Raw genomic sequence first — 21,519 nt, 5'->3', positions numbered from 1 at the left:
TCTGACCCTAACCCTCGCTCCTAGTGTCTAACCCTAACCATCCCTCCTAGTGTCTAACCCTAACCGTCCCTCCTAGTGTCTAACCCTAACCGTCCCTCCTAGTGTCTAACCCTAACCGTCCCTCCTAGTGTCTTACACTAACCATCCCTCCTAGTGTCTAACCCTAACCCTCCCTCCAAGTGTCTGACCCTAATCCTCCCTCCTAGTGTCTAACCCTCTGGTAAGTGCCTAACCCTAACCGTCAATCCTAGTGTCCTAATGTCTAACCCTAACGCTCCCTCCTACTGTCTGACCCTAACCCTCCCTCCTAGTGTCTAACCCTAAGGTAAGTGCCTAACCCTAACCATCCATCCTAGTGTCTAACCCTAACCGTCCCTCCTAGTGTCTAACCCTAACCCTCCCTCCTAGTGTCTGACCCAATCCTCCCTCCTTGTGTCTGACCCTCTAGTAAGTGCCTAACCCTAACCCTTCTAGTATATAACCCTAAACCTCCGGTAAGTGCCTAACCATCCCTCCTAGTGCCTAACCCTAACCGTCCCTCCTAGTGCCTAACCCTTGTGTTGGGATAAGTGCCTAACCCTAACCATCCCTTCTAGAGCCTAACCCTAAACCTCTGGTCAGTGCCTAACCCTATCCCCTACCCTAACAAAAATGTGTCTGCCATTTTTGTGCTAACCATTACAAAGTCGACCTTTTTATACCTGTCGATCTTCATCCAGATCAACCTTTTGAGTGTCGACCTTTTGTACCTGTCAACCCACAGAAACTGTCGGCCTTTTCATTGTCGATCCATTGAATGCCATCCCATGGTAATTTTGCTTGCCCACAGAGTATAAAATACAGTATATGTGACCTACCAATAAGCTGGAGATATTTGAGGTGCACTGGCACAACTAGAGATTTACAGTAATAGACCAATTTGTTCACACAAACATGGATGACAAGATATATTAACTCCTATGCCTGCTGAGGGTTTTCTCTCCCCCTGTGATGAGGGCATTTTGCACTTGTTACATTCCGACATTAGTATCGCTGATTATTATCATGCAGGACCCACAAGAATTATACCCTCCCAATTAGTCTTTTTGCTCATTCTAACACATGGTAGCACCTCTAGGTCTAAGATTAGGATGGGCCCGCACAGCCCCCCCCTTTTATCCTCTGAGTATTTATGTATATAAGGTACATTTGAAGGTGAGACCCCCTTCTCTTGGGCTAGCGTCCTTTCATCTGCCCCAGGTGATTTTAATTGCTATGGGTCCTTTACATTGCAGTACACACATGTAATGGGCTCTGTTAAAGGTAAGTCTTAGATACATTTATTTAATGTGTCAGTAATAGGGATGTTAGGGACCCACCTTATAAGGTTTATCGTGACGTGGTAGGTGAGCAAACATCTTTGGCCAAACATGCGCCAAGAAACCCAATTTTAAAAACCATGTTAATTGTCAGTGCTTATATTGGGCACCTGTATCTCCCCCTTTTTTCATTGTAACACAACAAATACAATTTAACCAAAATGACCAAGAAAAGGTGTTTTTCTTTTCTTATTTCAAATTTTATAAACCCCAGAAAGAGACACATTGTGCCTCCTGCCTCTGCATAAATCCCCTTTCCAAAGTAGGATTTTGAGACAGACACAAAGTGACTAGTTCTGGGCAGACACAGAAGCCAGATTTAATCTCATGCTAATGCCAGTCAAATGCGGGCCATACACGGTGCGATGGAACCGTGCGAGGCGACAGGGGATCCTACGTCCGACATATCGGGTGATCTCCACACCCAGTGCGATCGGGTGGCCGATCACCCGATATGCTGGCTCCCCCCTTCCTCACCCGCATAGTGCTGCATGGGATCGCACATCGCATCCCGTGATCAACAGATCCTTCAGTAAGATCGAGGTGCGATGTACGACCCCACGGGAGTGCACTCGATCCGACATCAGGCCCAAACACGGTACGACAAAGCAGCAAAATCTCACCAATCAGTCAGATCGGCAGCTTTATCGCACCATGTATGGCCCACATAAGTTTAGCTAATGTGGACCGGGGGGGGGGTCCGTGCATCTGCAAGCGGGAAGCCGCGGGTATGTGCGCTCCTGCTACCCACGGTATTCAATTAAAAAAGCAGTGGGCGCGAGGTTTTCAGCTCTGAAAACCCAGCGCCACGTAAAAAAAAAAAAAAATTCTTCACTTACCTGGTTTGGGGGGTATCCGTGGCTCCCGGTGGCCTCCCCTCTCTCTTCTTACCTGAGAGGGGGCTGCTGGGAGTCCTGGGGGCCCCTGGGAGGCTCCAGGGGCTGGTGGGAGGAGCAAGATCTGCTGGGAGATGTAGTTCTCCCAACCGCCATTCTGGGGGGCCACACAAACTCCAGTGGTTCTCACACGCACACACACACACAGTCACTCATACACACTTACAAACACCACACACACTGACATGCTCACCGCTGCTCCCGATGCTGGATGAAGAATACAGAACTTCGGAAGGTGATTAATTAAGGACTAATTAAGCTAATTGGAAACTTCCAATTAATTAAAATGTCCTAATGGGGGGTTCCGCAGGGGTGCCAGAGCAGTCCCACTGATTTTTCCTAAAAATAAAGATTTTAGGAAAAATCACGCTTGCTCTGGAGGTGCGTGAAAAAAAACCTCCTGGCATGACGAAAAAAAAAACCCCACGCACCTAATTGAATAGCAAAAAACCCGCACCTGCAGGAAAAACTTTGCTGGTGCGGATTTTTAGCTATTCTCGCACCCAATTGAATATGTCCCATAGTGTACACTGTGGTATAATTTTAGCACTTATTTTAAAATATATGAGGGTGAGTCAAAAATGATCTGCACTCCAGTTATATGAAAACTTCTGTTGGCCGCACTGTCTTATCCACGCTTTCCGTACTAGGTCGCTGTCTCCCGAGTCACTGAGGTTTGAATGTGTTACATCAGTTAATTTGTGACTGCAGTGCAATAAAAAATGGCCGCCCCACTTGTGATTTGCACAATAGTAGAGCAGCGCGCAGTGATTAGTTTTTTGTGGTCTGAGGGTGTCTTGTGCTGAAATTTATCGAAGACTTTGTCCACAGTATGAAGAAAGTGTTTTGTCACGAAGAAGTGTGTATGAATGGATAGAGAAGGTCAATGAAGGTCCCACAAGTGTCAGCCATGCAGAAGGAGCCGGACGCCTGTACACATCCACGTGAACTGATTATGTTGGATAGACCAGTGACAGTGGATTATATTGCAAATCCCCTGAAAGAAGCCCTAAGAGGAAAAAGTTTCACGTCTGATGAAGAGGTGAAGACAGCGGTGCATTCGTGTCTCGCAGCTCAGCCTAATACGAAAGCTTGTTGACAGATGGACAAAGTGTATTGAAAAGCAAGGAGATTATGTTCAAAAATAATGTATTTGTCTTTTCTGAAATCTACAGCCAGAGTGCTGATAATTTTGGACTCACCCTCGTATATAAACACTTATTAGGATGATATACAGATGTTGGACACTTCTCACCTTGATGTTATTCTGTGGTTTTGTAAACAACAATTAGCATTAATCCGAACTGGAAACAGACGTTCCAATGCTTCTCAACCTTGGAATCAGATACTTTGGAAGTTTCTTTAGGGATCATATCACTCACATTGCCAGACATCGTGCACATAAATTATAAAGATGGAAGTTCATAAAATGGAATGGGATTGAAGTACCGGCGGCTGTTTCACCAGTTAGAATCCCGACAGCGGATGCTCAACATGATGAAGTTACCGACTGGGGCAGGTAAGTACCCTACCCCTCCAATGTCTACCCCCTAACCCTTATCCTCTCTTAGTGGTGCCTAACCCTAACCTCCCCCCAGGGGTGCCTAGCCCTAACCCCCTCTAACCGATTCCTAAACCTAACACTCCCGGGGGGGGGGAGGTGCCTAACCCTAACCTCTCTTAGTGGTGCCTAACCCTAACCTCCCCCCTAATCCTGACCCTAACCTCCCCCAGGGGGTGCCTAACCTCCTCTAATCGTTCCCTAAACCTAACACTCCCGGGAGGGGGGGGTGCCTAACCCTAACCTCCCCCCGGGGGTGCCTAACCCCCTATAACCGCTCCCTAAACCTAACACTCCTGGAGGGGGGGGTGCCTAACCCTAACCTCTCCCTGGGGGTGCCTAACCCTATCCCTCCCCTCTCGGGGTGCCTAACCCTAATCTCCCCCCAAACCTAACCCTGCTAGACTCCCTAATCCTAACCCCCCCCCCCCCCCCCCGGCACGGCTAACGCTAAGGGTGCCCCGGACGTACCTTCGTTTGGGCTGGCATCCTCAGCATTCCGGCATCGGGATTAACATAGGCATCGGTATTTGGATGCCTATGTTAAATCCTTTGCCGGGATTCCGCTCTCGGGACATCGCCATAAAATGGGCGAGTATACTTTACTCACCCTTTGTGTCCTAGTAGAGTGCTTTGGACATTTATTTGAAATCCCCGATGTCTGTTGGTTATTGGTAACAAGAATGTATCCAAAAAGATGCTTAAAAGGATCTCTACATAATACTATTATATATCGCATTGACAGGAGTTATCCAGTTAGTCGTGAACGGTGAAAAATGGGGATTTGTTTTGCTGATTATCCCCATTTTTTGCTGATTCTTTTCTCCCTATCCTATTATTTCAGACATTATAATAGGATATTTCAGTCGAAAACACATAGGATCTGTGATAAGTTCACAAACCTATGTGTTTTCGCCTTTGCGGCAGCGATAAAATTGCACTTTTCATGAATTTTTTCTCGGCACACATCAGGTCACAAAAAAAAGCCCGCGGTAAGTGCCGGCATCGGGCGGCACTTCGGGGGTAATTGGATAGCCCTAGGGGATTCATTAACACCCAAACAATGTTCAGGGCTAAGTGGATAACGCCGATAGTGGTAATTACCAGTGGCAACTTCAGGTTATACATGAATAGGACCCCAGGGGGTAAATTTACTAAAGTGAGAGTTTTTAGAAGTGAGTTTTAAAAGTGATGTTGCCCACAGCAACCAATCAGATTCTACTTAACATTTAACTAGCACCTTCTACAAGATAATAGCTAGAATCTGATTGGTTGCTATGGGCAACATCACTTTTAAAACTCACTTCTAAAAACTCTCACTTTAGTAAATTTACCCCCAAGTCTCTTGTAATATATAATTATAATTTAGTTACAAGACTGTATATTTTAACAACTGCAACAAACTGTTCTACAGTAAATTACAGAAGGAGAACTTCCCGTGTGTGAGTTTAGCACCACATTCTCACATATAAATATATATAGACACGTGTTTCTACTGTACGTGTTACATGTCACACAGAACACAAAGTAGGACACGTAACACATACACTGAACTGTCACAGCCACAATGTCACATATTTCTCACACACATATACGCTTTTTAATTAAACAAAGCGAGTTCCGACAATAACCAATTACGGAATCAATAATATAAGACCAGTGAGAGGTATCATATAACAGCGTCTCTGCCCTCTTATAACGCTGCTGTCTCCCTTGCCAAGCAAACCCACTCTACATTTCCAATGTCTGCCCAGTAGACCAGCACCTGAGATCTCTGTCTCACCATCAGCTCCTGACTTTTGTTTCCCCCTTTGGTCTTTGCACAATTTATTTCACGTTCGGCAATAGCAATGGATTTGTTCATGGATTCTTACCGCCAATCCACACAATGCAATTTGTGATAGCAAATAAAAGCAGCTATAGTATAAAACTTATATAAAGAAGGTAAACAAAAATAATAATAGAATATATCACTTAAATCTATCCTGGGGCAATTAGCAGCTTGCAGAGGTCACACGATGTGATTGAAGGTGAAATGTTTAAAAATGTATTCCTGTATATAGGGCCTGTATTCCTGTATATAGCGCCTGTATTCCTGTATATAGCGCCTGTATTCCAGTATATAGCGCCTGTATTCCTGTATATAGGGCCTGTATTCCTGTATATAGCGCCTGTATTCCTGTATATAGGGCCTGTATTCCTGTATATAGGGCCTGATTCATTACGGGTTGCAACTGCCTTTACGCACGCAGACGGCGATGCATACACTGCACATGTATATGCATCACAGTACACATGCGCGAAGGCTCCGCTGCAATCACACTGCGATCGCAGTGTCCACGCAGACCCATCGCATGAGTGATTGAAAGGAAGTGACTATTTGGGGGTGTTGACAGGAGGTGGTCAGCGAAACGCAGGGGCATTACATAAATTATCCACTGCAGTGGCTTACGCAGCTTGAGTTTTTACTGCGTGCGATGAGGTTAGCAATTTCTGAGTAAGGTCAGACCTGTTGTAATTGTGCGAGAGGCTCTGATGTTGATGGCACCGATGGTTTCGCAGACTTGCAAGGTATTATGGACGCGAGTACCTATACTCCAATATTCACCTGAGCCCCTGTACTCCAATATTCACCGGAGTGGCTGTACTCCAATACTCACCTGAGCGCCTATGCTGCAATATTCACCTGAGCACCTATTCTCCAATATTCACCTGAGCGGCTGTACTCCAAAATTCACCTGAGCGCCTGTGCTCCAATATTCACCTGAGCACCTGTGCTCCAATTTTCACCTGGGCACCTATTCTCCAATATTCACCTTAGCACCTGTCTCCAATATTCAACTGAGCACCTGTATTCCAAAAATCACCTGAACTCCAATATTCACCTTAGTGCCTGTACTCCAATATTCACCTTAGTGCCTGTACTCCAATATTCACCTGAGCGCCTGTACTCCAATATTCACCTGAGCGCCTGTACTCCAATATTCACCTGAGCGCCTGTACTCCAATATTCACCTGAGCGCGTGTACTCCCAATATTCACCTAAGTGCCTGTACCCCAATATTCACCTGAGCGCCTGTACTCCAAAATTCACCTGAGCGCCTATACTCCAAAATTCACATGAGCACCTGTGCTCCAATATTCACCTGAGCAACTATACTCCAATATTCACCTGAGCGCCTGTACTCCCAATATTCACCTAAGTGCCTGTACCCCAATATTCACCTGAGCGCCTGTACTCCAAAATTCACCTGAGCGCCTATACTCCAAAATTCACATGAGCACCTGTGCACCAATATTCACCTGAGCACCTATTCTCCAATATTCACCTTAGCGCCTGTACTACAATATTCACGTTAACTCCAGTACTCCAATATTCACCTGAGTGCCTATACTAGAATATTCACCTGAGCATCTATACTCCAATATTCACCTGAGCGCCTGTGCTGCAATATTCACCTGAGCACCTATTCTCCAATATTCACCTGAGCGGCTGTACTCCAAAATTCACCTGAGCGCCTGTGCTCCAATACTCACCTGAACGCCTGTGCTCCAATTTTCACCTGGGCACCTATTCTCCAATATTCACCTTAGCACCTGTCTCCAATATTCAACTGAGCACCTGTATTCCAAAAATCACCTGAACTCCAATATTCACCTTAGTGCCTGTACTCCAATATTCACCTGAGCGCCTGTACTCCAATATTCACCAGAGCGCCTGTACTCCAATATTCACCAGAGCGCCTGTACTCCAATATTCACCTGAGCGTCTGTGCTCCAATATTCACCTGAGTGTCTGTGCTCCAAAATTCACATGAGCGCCTGTGCTCCAATAATCACCTGAGCGCCTATGCTCCAATATTCACCTGAGCGCCTGTGCTCCATTATTCACCTGAGCACCTATACTCCAATATTCACCTGAGCGCCTGTATTCCAAAATTCATCTGAGCGCCTGTGCTCCAATATTCACCTGAGCACCTATTCTCCAATATTCACCTCAGCGCCTGTACTACAATATTCACCTGAGAGCGTGTACTCCAATATTCTCCTGAGCGCGTGTACTCCAATATTCACCTGAGCGCCTGTGCTCCAATATGCACCTGAGCGCCTGTGCTCCAAAATTCACCTGAGCGCCTGTGCTCCAATATACACCTGAGCACCTATACTCCAAAATTCACCTGAGCGCCTGTACTCCAATATTCAACTGAGTGCCTGTACTCCTATATTCACCTGAGCGCCTGTGCTCCAATATTCACCTGAGCACCTGTGCTCCAATATTCACCTGCGCGCTTATACTAGAATATTTACCTGAGCACCTACACTCCAATATTCACCTGAGCGCCTGTATTCCAAAAATCATCTTAGCACCTGTACTCTAATATTCACCTGAGCACCTATTCTCCAATATTCACCTGAGCGCCTGTACTCCAATATTCACCTGAGCGCCTGTACTCCAATATGCACCTGAGCGCCTGTTCTCCAAAATTCACCTGAGCACCTATTCTCCAATATTCACCTTAGCACCTGTACTACAATATTCATCTGAGTGCCTGTACTTCAATATTCACCTGAGCGCCTGTGCTCCAAATATTCACCTGAGCACCTATTTTCCAATATTCACCTTAGCACCTGTCTCCAATATTCAACTGAGCGCCTGTATTCCAAAATTCATCTGAGCACCTGTACTCCAATATTCACCTGAGCACCTGTTCTCCAATATTCACCTTAGCACCTGTACTCCAATATTCACCTGAGCACCTATTCTCCAATATTCACCTTAGTGCCTGTACTACAATATTCACCTGAGCACCTATTCTCCAATATTCACCTTAGTGCCTGTACTACAATATTCACCTGAGCGCCTGTACTCCAATATTCACCTGAGCGGCTGTACTCCAATACTCACCTGAGCGCCTATGCTCCAATATTCACCTGAGCCGCTGTACTACAATATACACCTGAGTGCCTGTGCTCCAATATTCACCTGAGCGCCTGTACTCCAATATTCACCTGAGCGCCTGTGCTCCAATATTCACCTGAGCGCCTGTGCTCCAATATCCACCTGAGCGCCTGTGCTCCAATTTTCACCTGAGCGCCTGTGCTCCAATATTCACCTGAGCGCCTGTGCTTCAATATTCACCTGAGCGCCTGTTTTCCAATATTCACCTGAGTGCCTGTGCTCAATATTCACCTGAGTGCCTGTGCTCAATATTCACCTGAGTGCCTGTGCTCCAATATTCACCTGAGTGCCTGTGCTCCACTATTCACCTGAGTGCCTGTACTCCACTATTCACCTGAGCGCCTGTGATCCACTATTCACCTGAGCGCCTGTGATCCAATATTCACCTGAGCGCCTGTGCTCCAATATTCACCTGAGCGCCTGTACTCCAATATTCACCTGAGCGCCTGTGCTCCAATATTCACCTGAGCGCCTGTACTCCAATATTCACCTGAGCACCTATTCTCCAATATTCACCTGACCGCCTATTCTCCAATACTCACCTGAGCGCCTGTATTCCAAAATTCACACAAAAATTATAAGTTCAACTCAGTTTCAAACCTTTGTTTAATTCTTATCAATCACAATATAAAATTGGGACACACAATCCCTCTATTCAATTAAAACATATCTGTAGAAAAAGTAAATTACAACAATGTTGCACAATATTAATGCACACAGTGGATTCCAGCTACAGCAGATAAGAATGTTTCCTTTTTTTTTATTAGAGTGTGATACAATGTATGATACAAATAATATTGTGCAACATTGTTGTTAATTACTCTGTTCTACGGATGTTTTAAATGAATAGAGGGAATGTGTGACCCCCCTTCTATATTGTGATTGATTTAATAAGAATTAAACAACGGTTTGAAACTGTGAGTTGAGCTTATCATTATTGTGTGAATATTGGAGCACAGGCACTAAAAATGGTTAACAATGATGATATTGTGGTGACCATAGTTGGTCAGGGGTTGGATGGGGGAAAGGAGTGGGCAGTGAAGAGACATGACAGGGCATGGGACAGTGCATTGGGAAGGGGGTATTAAGGGAACAGGGGGCTGGGAAGTTCACTGGTGTGGGGAAACTGGTGCATATTCCAACCTCCTCTCTACTCACTTCCTCCTGAGCGCGTCTCTTACCTCTGAACATAGCAACAGAGGGGGGGGGGGGGGGGGAATGTCTTTGTTTTTTTTTAAGTATAATGCAATACCAACATCATAGATATGACAAAATAATTTCCATGCTACAATACATAGATTCTGCCCTAGTCTCAGTCATGCTTGTTTTCTTCTACGATGTGGGCTGTCGAACATGACATATGAACAAAGCCACAGATCACGTAACTGTCTGCAAGATGGCGGATAGATGCATTAAGGGGTCTATTTATCCATCAGTGAAAAGTGTGGAGAAGTGACCAGTGGAGAAGTTGCCCATAGCAACCAATCAGCTCCTACCTATTATTTTATACCTGATAAATGCTACTTGAAAGCTGATTGGTTGCTATGGGCAACTTATCCACTAGTCCCCACTTTTCACTGCTTGATAAATAGACTCCTAAAGGTCAGATAGGCCGCAAGGCAGTTCTGGGGGCACATAGATTTACTTGCCTATGTTGTGCACAAGGTATTGTGGAGGGTGGTGGTGCTGCTGGGGTGCACTGAGTGCCACTGAGATAAGTCCAGCTAAAAACAGAAATTCACCTTGAAGAATAACATCTGGATTGCCCAATAATGAAATAGTCTGGGGAGTTCTGGCTACTGATTTACATGGTCACATCTACACTGTGATGGTGGTTAGTGCCGCCACTGTGTCCACCTCATACTTGCCGACTTTGGCAAGTCTCTGCCCTGGAGAGGAGGCAGGTGGGTGGGACGGGCGGGGCACCATAATATGCATCATCACGACTCCACCTCCGGTATTCCCAGCTTTGTGTGGGCAGGATGGGGCAGAGCTATCCAAATCATGTCAATGAGGTCCCATCATAGCGGATCGCATCATCAACACCCCGACTACTTCACGGTTGGCCTATGGGATGCATACCTCCCAACATGACCCTCTCCAGGAGGGACACAATGCTCTAGTCCTGGACTTCAGTGGTAATTTATGATTGGTGGAGGCTCCAGAGGTGGGGCTGCAGCACAGTCCAAAATTCAAATAGGGGAGTCGCACCAACTGCCAGTGAGTCCCAGCCAGTGATGTTTGGCAGTGTGTGAGATGACAGTTGGTGTGACTCCCCTATTTGAATTTTGAACTGTGCTGCAGCCCCACCTCTTACCAGGGAAGTCCAGGACCAGAGCATTGTGTCCCTCCTGGAGAGGGTCATGTTCGGAGGTATGGGGATGCATAGGACTTCCAGCAACATTTGGGAATCTCCAAATCCTCTGCATCCCACCAACAGTTAATGTTATATAAAACCTCTATGATGGCCATTGTTGAACCTTGTTTCATATGAGTTTTTACTGACATCTGAGACACTAAAATCTCCCAGCAAGTCTGCACATTTTCAACAGAATGGCACAACATGCCCATGCTCCTAGTGCCAGTGCTAACACCAGACATGAATACCACAAATTCAAGACCATTTCTACGGACTCATTGGCGGCGGCAGCATCATAACATTGACGGACATTAGAAAGAAGGGTCCTGATACTCTGTCCAGCACTGAGCATGGTCCCAAAGAAATATACTGGATACAGAGCTACTCCGGCTGGTGGATGACTGGAAGAGTGACAGCTTTCGCCAGAACCAGAAGAGGATGAGGGTCTCAAAGGATAAGTGGTGAAAGACTATCATGGTGACCATCAGCTCACTGTCATATATCTACAATGACTGGTTCATGTTTCGTGTCCTTTATCCGTTCATCTTCATTCCCACGGCACCCTGCCACCGGTAGCTGACCAGAGACGGCGCAATGCGCCCACTACAATAGTTATTCCTCTGCCTTCTGTGTCATGTTCTCCCCCACACCTCTTAGATTGTAAGCTCATCGGGCCAGAGCCATTTTCACCTATTATTTCAGTACATTTACTTGTAATCAAACCAATAGATTTTGTGGTATTGGTTCTGCTATTAATGAGTCGTTGGCTATCGCTTTGTCTCATTATAAAACAGTAATAAAAATAGAGAAATATGTGGCGTTGTGGCTGTGACAATGCTCTGTAGGTGTCATTTGTCCGGCTTCGTGTCCCGTGTGATATGTAACATGTACCGTAGTAACACGCTTCTATATATATTTCTGTGTGGGCGCAATGTGATAAAGTGAAGTTCTGTTTCTGGACGGGCCATAGTATGGTGTGAGGACTGAGTGATACATATTATTCTCAAAGAAATGTATAGTGTACTATAATTTAAATAATTAATTTAATAAGTATGGGAACTCTTATGTGGTAATATATAAGGTACAGTTCAAAGATGCGATGTGCCGGGTGACCGGTGCCATCAGGATTTTTGCTGCAGCACACGCAGAGTGTCCTGTGGACGCTCCAGACTGACACCCTGCACAGTATATGCATCTGATCAAGTGTCGTGAGGACAACCGGCCAGTGCTGCACTTACAAGAGCAGCCGGTCATGCCCCCTCCTGCATGACGTAATTACATCATGCATGCTCAGTGGGCGGGGCCGGCACAGGGTGCAACAGTGCGTTGGAACACCCATTCTGCATTGCTCCCACAGAGGAGGGCACTGAAATTGGCAATGTAGAGGGCACGGTGTATGGCAAATGTGTACGCGCCAGAAAAAGCAATCGCAGACTGCGCATTCTCCACAAAATGCATTCACACACAGACGGGGGGGGAGAGAGCGTGGACGGTCCGATTCGGCCAGTGATAGATTACTCTGTCCGTGAATTGAGCATGTTTGGGCTGCGATCGTGTTATTGTTATCGCAAACTGCAGCACATCGCACCCACTAATGAAATATACAGTACACCACAAGGTCTGATACTGTTAGAGGAAACACAGTGTATCTGTAAAAAATATTGTTCAGCTTCAGGTAGAGTTACCCAATTGAAGCCTATGGGCTTCATTCTTATCGGGACGCCCCCTGAGAGGTATCCAATTGGATTGCTCCCGTCTCCCCCCATAACGTGCATCCTTCTGTGCATGCGCTGATGGACACCAGAGGTGTGTTCAACTGGGTCAAGCCTGAAGGAAGACAATGACTTTAGAGACCCTAAAAATAAGTGGGTCATAACTTCTGGCGTTACACCACTGGAAGTATGTATGCCACACTCTGTGACAGATCCTGGCAGAAGCCAGTTTACGAGCCCTCGGCATAGTCTGTACTACCGCTCGAGAAAATCCTTTAGATCTTAAGAGGGATGTCTCAAGAGCCACACCATCAGAGCTAGATGACAGAAGTTCGGGTGCAGACAAGGACCCTGAGATAACAGATCCGGCCGTTGAGGCAGCAGAAGAAGAGCATCGATGGAGAGGCTCTAAAGGTCTGAGTACCAATGTCATCTGGGCCATGCTGGAGCAACCAGAAGGACAGAGCTGTCTCGACCGGTGTCCAGCGACCCTGGAAGGAGTGCGGGCCGATCACCACACCCCAACCCTGGAGACTGGCATCCATCGTCAGGATCTCCCTGTCCGGGACCCACAAGGGGTATCCTTTGGTTAGGTGAGATGTCTGTAACCACAATGAGAGGGACAGATGGACCTTTGGAGAGAGAACCATTGTTTGGGTCTTTAATAGATGAGGCAATCCATTCCACCTGGAGAGGATCAGGAGTTGCAGAGGTCTTGAGTGGAATTGGGCATGCTGCACCATGTCGAAGGGAGAGATCCCAGGACCTGCATTGCTGAGTGAATGGACACTCTGCGACTGTGAAGTAGTCTGCGCACAAGCTGTTGCAGTGTGGAGATCTTGTCCACTCTTAGGAAGATTCTTTGAGCATGAGAATCTAGGAGAGCGCCCAGATGGACCATTCTTTGTAAAGGAACCAGGGAGGATTTCTTCCAGTTGATTAACCAGCCGTGATTCTGCAGAAAGGCAATTGTAACCTGAAGATGTTGTTGAAGAACCTCTGGGGAGCGTGCTAAGAGCAAGGTATGGTAGCAGTCTAACTCCCTGACAACGGAGGTGAGCTGCCATAACTGCCATAATCTTGGTAAAAACCCGCGGAGCTGTAGAAAGTCCAAAGGGCAGAGCCTGGAACTGGAAATGTTGCTGCAGAACAGCAAACTGGAGACATTTCTGGTGAGAAGGCGCTATAGGTATATGTAGGTAAGCGTCATGAATATCCAGTGATACTATAAAGTCCCCAGGCTCCATATCTAGGACTATAGAGCGCAGGGTTTCCATCCGAAACCTGGGCACCCTGATGAATTTGTTCAGGGACTTGAGGTTGAGAAAAGGCCGGCAAGACCCATTTGGCTTCTAAACCAGAAACAAGGTGGAATAATAACCTGTCCCTCTCCAAGATAGAGGGACTGGAACTATCACCTCCACCTGCAGTAATGACTGAAAAGCCTTTTGTATAAGCAGCGCCTTGATTGGGGCCAAGTAAGGGCCTATGCAGTAAAACTGGGGTGGTGGTCTTAGGTATGAGAGGGCGTAACCATAAGAGACCACTTCCTGTACCCAAGCGTCTGAGGTAATTTGATGCCAGTGCTGGGCAAAGAGAAGAAGTCAGCCTCCTACCCTGGGTTCCCCCAGAGGAAGGCTCGCCCCGTCAGGCGGACGGTTCATCCTCTGATTTTGCAGCAGGACAGCGGGTGGCCCAAGCCTGCTTGGACCGAGGTTTGGCTGACTTAGAGGAAGCCTTCCAGGACCGCAGCCACAGAGAGCGATGGACAGACACTGACATGGACGATATTCTGGAGGTTAGAAGACTCACATCCAGCGTAGCAGCCCCTATATATGCAGCTGCATCTTCAATGTGAGCAATAAGGGAAAGAAGCTCCTCGAGGGCGTCTGTCCAGCTCTCAATTGCTTTAGATGAGGCTCCTGAAAGAGAATATATACATTTCAGACCAGCTACTTTTAATTTGTGGGATCCTTCAGCGAGAAAGCAGATGGAATAGGTAAAGTAGAACTCTTGATCAACTGTGTGAGATGAGAGTCCACTGCTGGGGGACTCTCCCACTTCATACAATGATCAGCTGGAAAAGGATAACAATGGATCAGTCTTTTATGTGGCTGAAATCTTATACCGGGCATCTGCCAGGTAGCCATCACATGTTCAACTAGCTGATCAGATATAGGAAACTCTGCAGGAGTTTTTAAAAAGAGGCTGCTTTGACTTTGGAGCGGGTTCATCATCTTCTATGTGAAGTACATCTCTAACCGCTCGTACTAGGGCAGGGATAGTAATCTTTGCCTTCAGTTCCTCCTCCCCTGAGGGAGACTCAGTAGTAGATAAATCAGCCTCTCCTGCCGCGTCAGAGGACACCTCAGAATCTGAGAGGAGCGAGGACTGAGAGGAAACCAGAGAACACTTATTACTGGGTAGTGATTTCCCACTCTGCAAAATATTTTTAACAGCCGTGGATACCATCATCTCTAAGGTAGTGGGCAGAGACACTGGTATAGATTGTACCTGTTGTGGCAACCCCAAAGGAGAAATTACTGCCGGGACCATTAGACGGTCAAGTGTGTTTAGCACCTGAGTAAAGGAAGCCCAGGTGGCTCTTGGACAGGGGCTGGGGGAACTGATGGTCCCGGGGTATTATAACAGGTGGCACAAAGTCCCTCTTGGATTAAACCATCCTCATTTAATCCTGCTGCACCTGACGTACATGAGAGCAGTGTGGGTGCAGCAGCTATTTTGCTACTCTTGCCTGACATATTGTAGAGTAGTATAGCACTATGGTATGGGGCAGTATACAACCACTGAGTATATGACAAAAGCCAAACTCAAGGGGGGGGAAACAATATAAATAGACTGTTCGAACCTGTATTAAGCTGTAGAACATCAGCACATTTATGGCACTATGTATAGTGCAAATGCCAGAGTATGCAATAACTTCACAACTCCAGTGAGAAATGAAGTGTATATGGACACTTAATACACCGGTATTGTTAGGAACACAGAGAGAAAAGTGATAGACAGCATGTGAAAATATCAATCATACACAAAGCGCTAGCAGATCGCATGCAATGCAGAAAAGTAACTGCACAATTTGGCACTTAAATCGACTACTCTACTCTAATGTCTGGAAGGCTATAGCGCTACATAACCTAGCTCCAGGAAGAGGTATGTAGGGGGACCCGGACCCAGCATTTCCCTGAGAGCTGTGGCTGAGAAGATGGCCGCCAGAGACCTCTGAATCCCCTGTGTCTGAGTTACAGTCTATGGTCATCCCACAAGGCCAGCTAGCAAGGTCCATGGGGAGTCCGTCGAGAGTACCAGACGGAACTGGAGTTGCGACACCCGGAGGGGTGATGGAGTGTCAGCGCAAACGTGTCATGGACAGCCTGATGCTGATCACTAAGTGGTAAAATAATAACTAACAAATCAAATAAATAAAAGCGTGTGAGCTGCCTAAAGCAGCCCCGTCTAAATGGTGATCTGACTCCTCCAGACACCAGAACTAACTGAAGGGCCTCTGGCTTGGGGGAGGGGTATGAAGGGGAAGGACCAGTGCATCCTGGGAGTTGACAGCTTTAACTGTCTGGTCCTAACCTCCACCTAAACCCCAAGGTATCCCTGTGGATCCCTATGGACCCTGAAGAAATCAAATAAAGTAGAATGCCTACCATAAACTGAGAATAAATTAGATTTATTGATCTCTGAGGGAGATGGTGGGGAAATCTCCCGGGTGAGGGCGCAGATGAAGGAATTTCAGTATTACCGGCTGGCATCCTTAGTTCTTGAAAGGGATTACGGAACGTACCACTCACCGGATCCTTACCAGAGCTGTAGGTGGTCAGTCGATGCCAAACAGATCAGAGGACTGGTAGACGGACCGGGTGCTTTTCGTAATCATAAGGGCATCCTGGACGTCACTGTGTCCTATTATTCGGATCTTTTGTCTGAACACTCACTTGTCAGAGAGAGGATGGAGGAATTTCTGAGGGGAACAACAGGTCTCGCTCCTCAGGCTGTCTCTCTTGGTATGCAGTCGGGAAACCGGCGGTAATCCCGACAGCTTTATCCCGGTGAGGGTTAAATGACAGGCGTCTAAATCTAGATGTCTGTCATTTTACAGACGCCGGGAGACCGGCACCCCGATCGAAGTGATGCCGGGCGCAGATAGCCACGGGGGGGTTAGGTTTAGGGCTCCCTGGGGGGGACTTAGGGTTAGGCACCCCCACGGGAGGTTAGGGGAAGGGAGAGTTAGGTTTAGGCACCCCCGGGGGGGATTTAGGATTAGGCACCCCCACCCCAGGGGATTTAGGTTTAGGCAGCGGGGAAGGAGGGATTAGGGTTAGGCACTGGGGGGAAGGTTAGGCACCCCTAAGGAGGGTTAGGGGGGGAGGTTAGGTTAGTTTATACTTACCTTGGGACGATCGGGATTTTCAGCCATGTCGGCCAGCCGCTGTCGGGATTTGACTTGCGTCCGGCGGTAATTCATACCGATTCCTCTCTCTTGACTCTTTGGAGAGTGATATAACAGCAGAGGAAGTTAGGAAAGCGATAGAGGGGTTAAACCCCAAAAAGTCACCAGGACCAGATGGGTTAACATCTGAGTTTTATAACACCTTTTCAGACCTCCTAATTCCCCGCCTAGTGGAAGTGTTTAATGTGAGCCAGGATGAGAGAATTCTCCCTCCATCCATGAGGTTATCCGTTCTTATAGTACGGTCCAAAGGAAAGAACCCGTCTTGTATTGAGAACTGGCGCCCCATAGCCCTTCTTAATATGGACAGTAAAATTCTGGCAACAGTACTGTTTACCGGGTAAAACATAAGTATCTTTTGGCATTACTAAAATGGTATGGTCTTCCACAGGACGAAAGCTTTCCACTCATGAACGGTTGGGTGGGTCCCACCTTTAGTGTGGGCTCTGGTGTCCGTCAGGGTTGTCCCCTAAGCCCCCTCCTATATGTTTTTGCAATTGATCCCTTCATCAGGAGGGTAGAGTGGAACTGTGTGTGGGGGGGGGGGTAGGTGCAGCTGGGCCCAGAGTCCCCACTGAGGGTGGTGGCCTATGCAGATGACGTGACTGTGGTTCTGTCTTCACAGGCAGAGGTCCGTGGAACACCTCATCTGTGAATACTCTGAGGCTTCGTGCTCAAGGGTAAATCATGAGAAGTTTTTTGGATGGGGGAGGGAGGTGATGAGTTCTGCCTTCCGGACAGCTTCCCTCAGGTCAGTAGCGAATCAAAATAATAGGCATCAAATTTGACCATGGTGATTACGCCTCCCTAAATTGGGACAAATAGATGGAAGATGCTGCCAGGAAGGTAGAGAGCTGGAAAAGATCTAAGTTATCTTTAGGAGAAAAGGTTGTCCTGTGCAAAACTTACCTGATTCCTATTTTTTGTATGTGTGTTATGTGTGCTTTTGTCTCAATCTACTGTATGTGGTCCAGATTGAATTCCTTGTTCTTCCTGTCAATATTGTCAAGAGGGGCATCACCTACCGAGGAAATACGGGGGTTTAGGGTCCTGCGGCTTTTGATATTTTATTTTATAGTATATGGTTCCATTAACTGTTTACTCAGTTCACTTAGAAAATGAAAAATGGCAAACCTATTGATACTGTTTATATACCCTCTAGCTATGTACATTATATACGTTCTCCAATGAGAACTCCACTAACTATCTTTAAATTACTGCATGCAGGAAGAGACATTGACACCTCACAGGTGTTGAAGCAAACCCCCCCAGCCCCCCCCTACCCACAATACTGATTATACACTAAGACACCAGGCCACGTGTCACAGCACAATCAGCATTTCAGTGACTGTAACATTAACCATTTGCTTACACTGTATAAGAATTAAGCTCATCGCATAGGACCCACTGGTGTTCTATAAATACTACATTTATGTTGTCGATGCAAAATCGATATTCCATTAAAGGCTTTCCAGCTAATAAGAAGTCTCATATCAATGTCTGATTAACGCAGGTATAAAGATATCCAGCATCTCACACATTAGTTTCCTGTATAACGACAATAACCAATCCACCGCGGGAAGAGCGCAGTCAGTAAACCTTATGGTTATTTATATAGTATACCCCCAGTTCAGGGCGACCTGTAGCTCACTGCAGCACTATCGGAACCACCCACAAAGATCCAGTGCGCAGAGTCGATCCATTGTCTTATTTACGAAGAGTTCGACTCTTGATTCACAAAAATTGTTTTCAGCATGCGCCATCTATTTCCGGTGGTGTTTGCTACACAATTTGAAAATAGGAGTTTGAAGCATTGTATGTGTTTGTTTTGTTTCTTTTTTCTCTCTCTCCTTTCCCTGCTCTCCGGGGGGGGATCTTGCACCCATAGTGGCGGGTGGAAGGGTTGAAGCAGTCTCCGCAGGCTGGGACAGAGGGCCTGATTCAGAGCCGGACGCTCTGACCAGAGAGCTCAAGACCATCGCGACCATCGGCATGCGACGAGACCCTTGCGGTAGGGTCTCGTTGCCGCAAGTCCTGGAGTGATTTTGGCTCTATCAGAGCCAAAATCACTCCCACTGACATCACTAGTGATGTCAGTGGGGCCGGACCCAGACGGAAGGCGTTCCCATGGGAACGCCTCCGTCTGGCAGCCACGCCCCCGACACGCCCACCAAAGGGGGCATGCTGTCACTCATCATCGACAGCACGCCCCCTTTGGTGCGAGAACCCGAGCGATGGCTTCCCCGTCGCTCGCCGGGTCTCGCGCATGCGCACGACGGAGCTCCCTCCGTCGTGCGCATGCGCACTTGGGCACCATCGACCTGCTTGTGAGCGTACAGCGCTCACGAGCAGGTCTGAATGAGTCCCAGAGAACGACTAGAACATCTAGTACCAGATTCTACTTTCAGTTTCCCTAAACTAGGAATTGGTTAAACGTGGCTGATGGGTTGAGTACACCAGTGCAGACCGTACCAAATGCTAAACTCTTGGAATGGGGAAGGTCTAAATTTGCCAATTAAAAAGGAAAAGGGTAGTCAATCATTTAAAAAAGTTTCGTTCAGACGTTACCTTCCTTCGAGAGACACACTGGTTAGATGGTGATGGTTCTGCATTACGGGCTCCATGGATAGGAGAATGTGCGTCAGCGAGTTATTGCAGAAAAGTCAGGGGAGTAGCCAATCCTTTTTCACAGAAATCTGCATTATTCCATTTTAAATACTGTAGCTGATCCAGATGGTAGGTACCTCATGCTGGACGTGGAGATTTGGGGGAAAATGTATACCCTGGTCAATATATATGCTCCTAATGTTGCTCCTCATGAATTTATCAGGCGAATAACACAAATTCTGGCCCAACGCCTTACTTTTCGTGATATTGGCAGGAGATTTTAACTTGGTGGAGAACTTCTCTCTTGCTAGGCAACCAGTCCCATTGTCTAGATCACAATCAGTTTGGCAACAATTTCAAAGCCTTACAACAACCCTCCAGCTCACTGATGTATGGAGACTTTCTAAGCCCGTACATAATTTGTGGTCCCAAATAGAGAATATTTTTGTTTCTGACATTTTAGTTTCTATCGTTCAGGATACTGGGATTCATGTAATCCTAGTGTCAGATCACACCCCAGTGTCCATAACCTTCACATTGGGACATGCAAGTTTTTGGCGCTTCCCAGCTTATTTTGTATCAATCCGATGATAATTTTAAAAACTTTTTTAGTTACTCAGTGGATGAATTATCAAGATGACAATTTGGACGCTTGGGATAATCCTACTGTGTTTTGGGGAGCGTCGAAGGCGATCTTGAGGGGGCATAGAATAGAATGCTTCTAGGCAGCGAAAGGAAATTAGGGCTATTTATGACTCTCTTTCCAAGACATTATCCTCTACCCTACAGACATACATTGCGTGTCTTACTACTGCCTCACAGGAGGCATATGCTCAGGCGAAACAGTCACTTAATAATCATCAATTATCTCTTGTTTGGTACAAATAATCTTTTTTTTCGCCTAAGTTCTTTAGATGGGGAAACAAAGCTGGTCGTTTGCTAGCTAAGATGTCAAGACCTTGGCGCAAACGGACGTATATAACAGCACTTAGGGACCCATCCACTAATATGATTGTGACTTCTACTGAGGAAATAGTGAAACAATTTGAGACTTATTATTCAGCTGTATATCAGGACTTACCTTTTGATTGTAATGCACATGCGCGCATGATTTCTGAGGCCTCATTACCTGTACTAACGCCTGGTTAGAGGGAGCTGCTTAGTGGGGACGTAACTATAGACGAGGTGTTATCAGCTATTTCAAAGATACATCTGGGTAAGTCTCCTGGCCCCGATGGCCTAATAAATATTATAAACTCCTGCAGCATCAAATGGCACCAGCTCTGGTCGATTTATTTAATGACCTATTAAAGAATGGCTCTCCTTTCCTACATTTCACACATACAAACACTATTCTGCTTCCTAAACCCCAGAGGGACCCTGCCTCTCTTAGATTTGTATAGGCCCCATAAGTCTGCTAAATACTGATGCCAAACTACTTGCTAAAATCATGGCGGATCGCTAGGTGATGCTACCAAAGTTGCTTACCTCGCATCAACTGGGATTTGTGCGGGGTCGTCATTCTGTGAGGGGAATACAGACGGCTATAACGGCAGTGGCGGCCTCCTCGGGTTTGGCTAATACTCAGA

This window comes from Taudactylus pleione, unplaced genomic scaffold (assembly GCF_031769625.1).
Source record: "Taudactylus pleione unplaced genomic scaffold, aTauple2 ptg001014l, whole genome shotgun sequence".
Classification (NCBI taxonomy): Eukaryota; Metazoa; Chordata; class Amphibia; order Anura; family Myobatrachidae; genus Taudactylus; species Taudactylus pleione.
This window is presented reverse-complemented; position numbering follows the sequence as displayed.